Source organism: Triticum urartu, chromosome 7, assembly GCF_003073215.2.
Source record: "Triticum urartu cultivar G1812 chromosome 7, Tu2.1, whole genome shotgun sequence".
NCBI classification, from domain to species: domain Eukaryota; kingdom Viridiplantae; phylum Streptophyta; class Magnoliopsida; order Poales; family Poaceae; genus Triticum; species Triticum urartu.
In genome coordinates, this window is record NC_053028.1 from 47,061,703 (window position 1) to 47,069,820 (window position 8,118).

An 8,118-nucleotide genomic window follows, 5' to 3' on the forward strand; every position below is an offset into this window, starting at 1 on the left:
AGTGTGGGTAAAGTGTACAACCTTTGCAAATTGTAAAACCCATCCGTATAGTCGTGTCCTCAGTGTCCAAAGAGGAGAAAACAACATTTAACTAATTAATCATAGGAAATATGTTGTTGGTCATTAAATGACCATGTGAGCAAAGAGACTGTTCACGGGAATAGCTACCCCTAGGACAACATGCTAGGTTGTGGTGACATTTGCACTAAAGCTGTGTCCCACACGCATCCAATGGACAGAAACAACCAGATTGAGACACTGGACGGCTGAAAAGACTGCTGGCCTGAGAGGGCTGGGTTTAGGTTCAGTTTTACTCTCCTAAATGCGGAGGCCTACTGTATTATTATTTATTAACCTTTAAAAAGAAGATGATATCGTACAATTCTCTGGATTTTCCAAAACGCACGTGAGAACATACACAAACTAGCAGCAGGACTGCAATGTTAAGTTATCTTTGAATTTTACAAGAACCAATTTTCCTTGCACTTGTAGAAATACATAAATATTTTTGACAAAGTGTTCAGTTCAACGAAGTTTCTTCCCATATAAACCGTAGTGCAAAAAAAAAAAACCAACTTGACATCGACTCTGGGTACACATTGCAGTCAATCGTAACATATGTGTGAATACTAAATATTTTGGAGAATAACATGAGTCTCCGGAAATACCGAGGGTTGGTGAGCGACAGAGGGGTTGGAAGTTCAGCGTGACTGAGTGATTAGAAAACCTGTCCAGGGTAACCTGTGATGCGGAATTATTTTAGAGAGCGTGGGTCAAATTACATGTGCATGGGGCGTTCGATTGAAAAGTATAACTTGTTTGGTGAACCCTGCTGCATTCCCTGCAAAGGATGGTAAAATTAGTGTGAACTCCCGTGGTAAACATGATGGGAAGCTAGCTAGTAAGTTTTCTCTGCAGAAGCTTCTCCTCGTCTTCGTCTCCCTGTGCCGTTTTGTGCTGTGCATGGCTTTTGTGTTGACTGGCGAGAGAGGAGACATGTGTCAGGAAGAGAGCACCGGAGGTGTTAGACTTCAACGTAGACGGAAACAACATGCATGAGGAAATTGAAGAGGGAGTCATTAGTTGGAATCCCTTCTTCCGCGAAGATGGATCCCCTCCCTCCCTCCTCCCCCGCCTCCTCCTCCTCCTCCTCCCCTCCTTGCCCTAGCCGTCCCGCTCCCCGCCCTGACCCGCCGGCCGGTGCCCGGTCATCCCCCTCTCCGCTTGCATGTGCTCTCTCTCTCCCCTCCCCTGGCTCCCCGCGGGTGGGGTTCTCCCCTCTGACTTCACCGCTGCCGGTGCTCGGATCTCGTTTCTGGGCCCTCGCGTTTGATGAGGAGGATTCGCGGTCGTCGGTCCCTTCCCCCTGTGGTCCCGTGCCTTGTGCTGGGGGGTGTTGGTGCCTTCCGCCGCTCCTCGTCCCCGCAAGTTCGCTCCTGGTGGCCGGGGCTGGTCGGTGGCCGCGTCCTCGTCGGTCGATGGCTGGATTCGGATCTCTCGGCGGCGGCGTAAGTCTGGTAAGTTTGCTGTTGCGTCACCTGATCTCGTTGTCCTGGGCAGTGCGCCTGATAGGGAGCTTGGTGGCCTCCCATCCCCCTCTCCTGCAGCCTCTGCGGCGGCCTCGTCGCGGGCTGCGGCGACGGCGGGGTCGCTGGTGGCTTCGTGTAACCTAGATCTCGATTTCTCCGCGGTGGCCATCGGGCCGCGGGACGTCCCCTCAGGTGGTCTTGATGGGCCTTGCGGTTTGCCGTTGCCCAGTGGGCCTGCCTCTCCTCCCCCTCTTTCGTCGGTGGCAGATTTCCCCCCTCTGGTCCCGTCCGGCCTAGTTGGGCCCAATGTCCGGGTTCCTGCTCCTCAACCTTCTTTGGCCCATGTGGCGAGTCGGGCCCAGGTGGGCACGGCTCGGACGGGCTATTTATGGATCCCCCGCGGCTCTTCCTCCCCTTTGCTAGGGTTTCCGGCTTCCGCTTCCGATCTGCGCCGTCACCGTCTTCCCATTCGTCGCCTCATTAGATCCTCCCCACCTCCACCCCTCCTCCTTCCTTTTGCTGTGGTGCTATCCATGGACAAGTCGCGGGGCTCTTCCTGCGAGGCGCTCTCGGGCAGCAAGCGACGCCGTGAGGACTCCCCTTCCTCCGCGGTGGATCTGGAGCTCGAGGTGTTGGGGAACGTAGTAATTTCAAAAAATTTCCTACGCACACGCAAGATCATGGTGATGCAAAGCAACGAGAGGGGAGAGTATGATCTACTTACCCTTGTAGATCGCAATGGAAGCGTTGACACAACGTAGAGGAAGTAGTCATACGTCTTCTTCCCGATCCGACCGATCCAAGCACCGTTACTCCGGCACCTCCGAGTTCTTAGCACACGTACAGCTCGATGACGCTCCCCGGGCTCCGATCAGCAAAGCTTCGGGGATGAGTTCCGTCAGCACGACGGCGTGGTGACGATGATGATGTTCTACCGACGCAGGGCTTCGCCTAAGCACTACAACGATATGACCGAGGTGGAATATGGTGGCAGGGGGCACCGCACACGGCTAAGGAACGATCACGAGGATCAACTTGTGTGTCCTAGGGTGCCCCCTACCCCCGTATATAAAGGAGCAAGGGGGAGGCCGGCCGGCCCTATGGGGCGCGCCAAGGGGAGGGGGAGTCCTCCTCCTAGTGGGAGTAGGACTCCCCTTTCCTAATCCAATTAGGAAACTTAAGGGGGAAGGAAAGAGAGGGAGAGGGAGAGGGAAAGAGGGGCCGCGCCCCCCTCCCTTGTCCAATTCGGACTCCCTATGGGGGGGCGCGCCACCTCCTGGGGTGCTGCCCTCTCTCTCCCCTTAGGCCCTATAAGGCCCATTACTTCCCCGGGGGTTCCGGTAACCCCTCCGGCACTCCGGTTTTATCAGAAATCACCCGGAACACTTCCGGTGTCCGAATATAGCCGTCCAATATATTAATCTTTATGTCTCGACCATTTCGAGACTCCTCGTCATGTCCGTGATCATATCCGGGACTCCGAACAAACTTCGGTACATCAAAATGCATAAAACTCATAACAACTGTCATCGTAACTTTAAGCGTGCGGACCGTACGGTTCGAGAACAATGTACACATGACCGAGACACGTCTCCGGTCAATAACCAATAGCGGGACCTGGATGCCCATATTGGCTCCTACATATTCTACGAAGATCTTTATCGGTCAGACCGCATAACAACATACGTTGTTCCCTTTGTCATCGGTATGTTACTTGCCCGAGATTCGATCGTCGGTATCCAATACCTAGTTCAATCTTGTTACTGGCAAGTCTGTTTACTCGTTCCGTAATACATCATCTCACAACTAACATATTAGTTGTAATGATTGCAAGGCTTATGTGATGTGCATTACCGAGAGGGCCCAGAGATACTTCTCCACAATCGGAGTGACAAATCCTAATCTCGAAATACGCCAACCCAACATGTACCTTTGGAGACACCTGTAATGCTCCTTTATAATCACCCAGTTACGTTGTGACGTTTGGTAGCACCCAAAGTGTTCCTCCGGCAAACGAGAGTTGCATAATCTCATAGTCATAGGAACATGTATAAGTCATGAAGAAAGCAATAGCAACATACAAAACGATCGGGTGCTAAGCTAATGGCATGGGTCATGTCAATCAGATCATTCAACTAATGATGTGATCTCGTTAATCAAATAACAACTCTTTGTTCATGGTTAGGAAACATAACCATCTTTGATTAACGAGCTAGTCAAGTAGAGGCATACTAGTTACACTCTGTTTGTCTATGTATTCACACATGTATTATGTTTCCGGTTAATACAATTCTAGCATGAATAATAAACATTTATCATGAAATAAGGAAATACATAATAACTTTATATTATTGCCTCTAGGGCATATTTCCTTCAGTCTCCCACTTGCACTAGAGTCAATAATCTAGATTACACAGTAATGATTCTAACACCCATGGAGTCTTGGTGCTGATCATGTTTTGCTCGTGGAAGAGGCTTAGTCAACGGGTCTGCAACATTCAGATCCGTATGTATCTTGCAAATCTCTATGTCTCCCACCTGGACTAGATCCCGGATGGAATTGAAGCGTCTCTTGATGTGCTTGGTTCTCTTGTGAAATCTGGATTCCTTTGCCAAGGCAATTGCACCAGTATTGTCAAAAAAGATTTTCATTGGACCCGATGCACTAGGTATGACACCTAGATCGGATATGAACTCCTTCATCCAGACTCCTTCATTTGCTGCTTCCGAAGCAGCTATGTACTCCGCTTCACATGTAGATCCCGCTACGACGCTTTGTTTAGAACTGCACCAGCTGACAGCTCCACCGTTTAATGTAAACACGTATCCGGTTTGCGATTTTGAATCGGCCGGATCAGTGTCAAAGCTTGCATCAACATAACCGTTTACGATGAGCTCTTTGTCACCTCCATATACGAGAAACATATCCTTAGTCCTTTTCAGGTACTTCAGGATGTTCTTGACCGCTGTCCAGTGATCCACTCCTGGATTACTTTGGTACCTCCCTGCTAAACTTATAGCAAGGCACACATCAGGTCTGGTACACAGCATTGCATACATGATAGAGCCTATGGCTGAAGCATAGGGAACATCTTTCATTTTCTCTCTATCTTCTGCAGTGGTCGGGCATTGAGTCTTACTCAACTTCACACCTTGTAACACAGGCAAGAACCCTTTCTTTGCTTGATCCATTTTGAACTTTTTCAAAATCTTGTCAAGGTATGTGCTTTGTGAAATTAGGCGTTTTGATCTATCTCTATAAATCTTTATGCCTAATATGTAAGCAGCTTCACCGAGGTCTTTCATTGAAAAACTCTTATTCAAGTATCCCTTTATGCTATCCAGAAATTCTATATCATTTCCAATCAGTAATATGTCATCCACATATAATATCAGAAATGCTACAGAGCTCCCACTCACTTTCTTGTAAATACAGGCTTCTCCAAAAGTCTGTATAAAACCAAATGCTTTGATCACACTATCAAAGCGTTTATTCCAACTCCGAGAGGCTTGCACCAGTCCATAAATGGATCACTGGAGCTTGCACACTTTGTTAGCTCCCTTTGGATCGACAAAACCTTCCGGTTGCATCATATACAACTCTTCTTCCAGAAATCCATTCAGGAATGCAGTTTTGACATCCATCTGCCAAATTTCATAATCATAAAATGCGGCAATTGCTAACATGATTCGGACAGACTTAAGCATCGCTACAGGTGAGAAGGTCTCATCATAGTCAATCCCTTGAACTTGTCGAAAACCTTTTGCGACAAGTCGAGCTTTGTAGACAGTAACATTACCGTCAGCGTCAGTCTTCTTCTTGAAGATCCATTTATTCTCAATTGCTTGCCGATCAGTGGGCAAGTCAACCAAAGTCCATACTTTGTTCTCATACATGGATCCCATCTCAGATTTCATGGCTTCAAGCCATTTTGCGGAATCTGGGCTCACCATCGCTTCTTCATAGTTCATAGGTTCATCATGATCTAGTAGCATGACTTCCAGAACAGGATTACCGTACCACTCTGGTGCGGATCTCACTCTGGTTGATCTACGAGGTTCAGTAGTATCTTGATCTAAAGTTTCATGATCATCATCATTAGCTTCCTCACCAATTGGTGTAGGTGTCACTGAAACAGTTTTCTATGATGTACTACTTTCCAATAAGGGAGCAAGTACAGTTACCTCGTCAAGTTCTACTTTCCTCCCACTCACTTCTTCCGAGAGAAACTCCTTCTCTAGAAAGGATCCATTCTTAGCAACGAATGTCTTGCCTTCGGATCTGTGATAGAAGGTGTACCCAACAGTCTCCTTTGGGTATCCTATGAAGACACATTTCTCCGATTTGGGTTCGAGCTTATCAGGTTGAAGCTTTTTCACATAAGCATCGCAGCCCCAAACTTTAAGAAACGACAACTTTGGTTTCTCGCCAAACCATAGTTCATAAGGCGTAGTCTCAATGGATTTTGATGGTGCCCTATTTAACGTGAATGCGGCCGTCTCTAAAGCATAACCCCAAAATGATAGCGGTAAATCTGTAAGAGACATCATAGATCGCACCATATCTAATAAAGTACGATTACGACGTTCGGACACACCATTACGCTGTGGTGTTCCGGGTGGCGTGAGTTGCGAAGCTATTCCACAATTTTTCAAATGTACACCAAACTCGTAACTCAAATATTCTCCTCCACGATCAGATCGTAGAAACTTTATTTTCTTGTTACGATGATTTTCAACTTCACTCTGAAATTCTTTGAACTTTTCAAATGTTTCAGACTTATGTTTCATTAAGTAGATATACCATATCTGCTTAAATCATAAGGTGAGAAAATAACGATATCCGCCACGAGCCTCAATATTCATCGGACCACATACATCTGTATATATGATTTCCAACAAATCTGTTGCTCTCTCCATAGTACTGGAGAACGGTGTTTTAGTCATCTTGCCCATGAGGCACGGTTCGCAAGTACCAAGTGATTCATAATTAAGTGGTTCCAAAAGCCCATCAGTATGGAGTTTCTTCATGCGCTTTACACCGATATGACCTAAACGGCAGTGCCACAAATAAGTTGCACTATCATTATCAACTCTGCATCTTTTGGCTTCAACATTATGAATATGTGTATCACTACTATCGAGATTCATCAAAAATAGACCACTCTTCAAAGGTGCATGATCATAAAAGATATTACTCATATAAATAGAACAACTATTATTCTCTGATTTAAATGAATAACCGTCTCGCATCAAACAAGATCCAGATATAATGTTCATGCTCAACGCTGGCACCAAATAAAAATTATTTAGGTCTAATACTAATCCCGAAGGTAGATGTAGAGGTAGCGTGCCGACTGCGATCACATCGACTTTGGAACCATTTCCCACGCGCATCGTCACCTCGTCCTTTGCCAGTGTTCGCTTAATCTGTAGTCCCTGTTTTGAGTTGCAAATATTAGCAACAGAACCAGTATCAAATACCCAGGTGCTACTGCGAGCTCTAGTAAGGTACACATCAATAACATGTATATCACATATACCTTTGTTCACCTTGCCATCCTTCTTATCCGCCAAATACTTGGGGCAGTTCCGCTTCTAGTGACCAGTCTGCTTGCAGTAGAAGCACTCAGTTTCAGGCTTAGGTCCAGACTTGGGTTTCTTCTCTTGAGCAGCGACTTGCTTGCTGTTCTTCTTGAAGTTCCCTTTCTTCTTCCCTTTGCCCTTTTTCTTGAAACTAGTGGTCTTGTTGACCATCAACACTTGATGCTCCTTCTTGATTTCTACCTCCGCAGCTTTCAGCATTGCGAAGAGCTCGTGAATAGTCTTATTCATCCCTTGCATATTATAGTTCATCACGAAACTCTTGTAGCTTGGTGGCAGTGATTGGAGAATTCTGTCAATGACGCAATCATCTGGAAGATTAACTCCCAATTGAATCAAGTGATTATTATACCCAGACATTTTGAGTATATGCTCACTGACAGAACTGTTCTCCTCCATCTTGCAACTATAGAACTTATTGGAGACTTCATATCTCTCAATCCGGGCATTTGCTTGAAATATTAACTTCAACTCCTGAAACATCTCATATGCTCCATGACGTTCAAAACGTCGTTGAAGTCCCGATTCTAAGCCGTAAAGCATGGCACACTGAACTATCGAGTAGTCATCAGCTTTGCTCTGCCAGATGTTCATAACATCTGGTGTTGCTCCAGCAGCAGGCCTGGCACCCAGCGGTGCTTCCAGGACGTAATTCTTCTGTGCAGCAATGAGGATAATCCTCAAGTTACGGACCCAGTCCATGTAATTGCTATCATCATCTTTCAACTTTGCTTTCTCAAGGAACGCATTAAAATTCAACGGAACAACAGCACGAGCCATCTATCTACAATCAACATAAACAAGCAAGATACTATCAAGGACTAAGTTCATGATAAATTTAAGTTCAATTAATCATATTACTTAAGAACTCCCACTTTGATAGACATCCCTCTAATCTTCTAAGTGATCACGTGATCCAAATCAACTAAACCATAACCGATCATCACGTGAAATGGATTAGTCTTCAATGGTGAACATCATTATG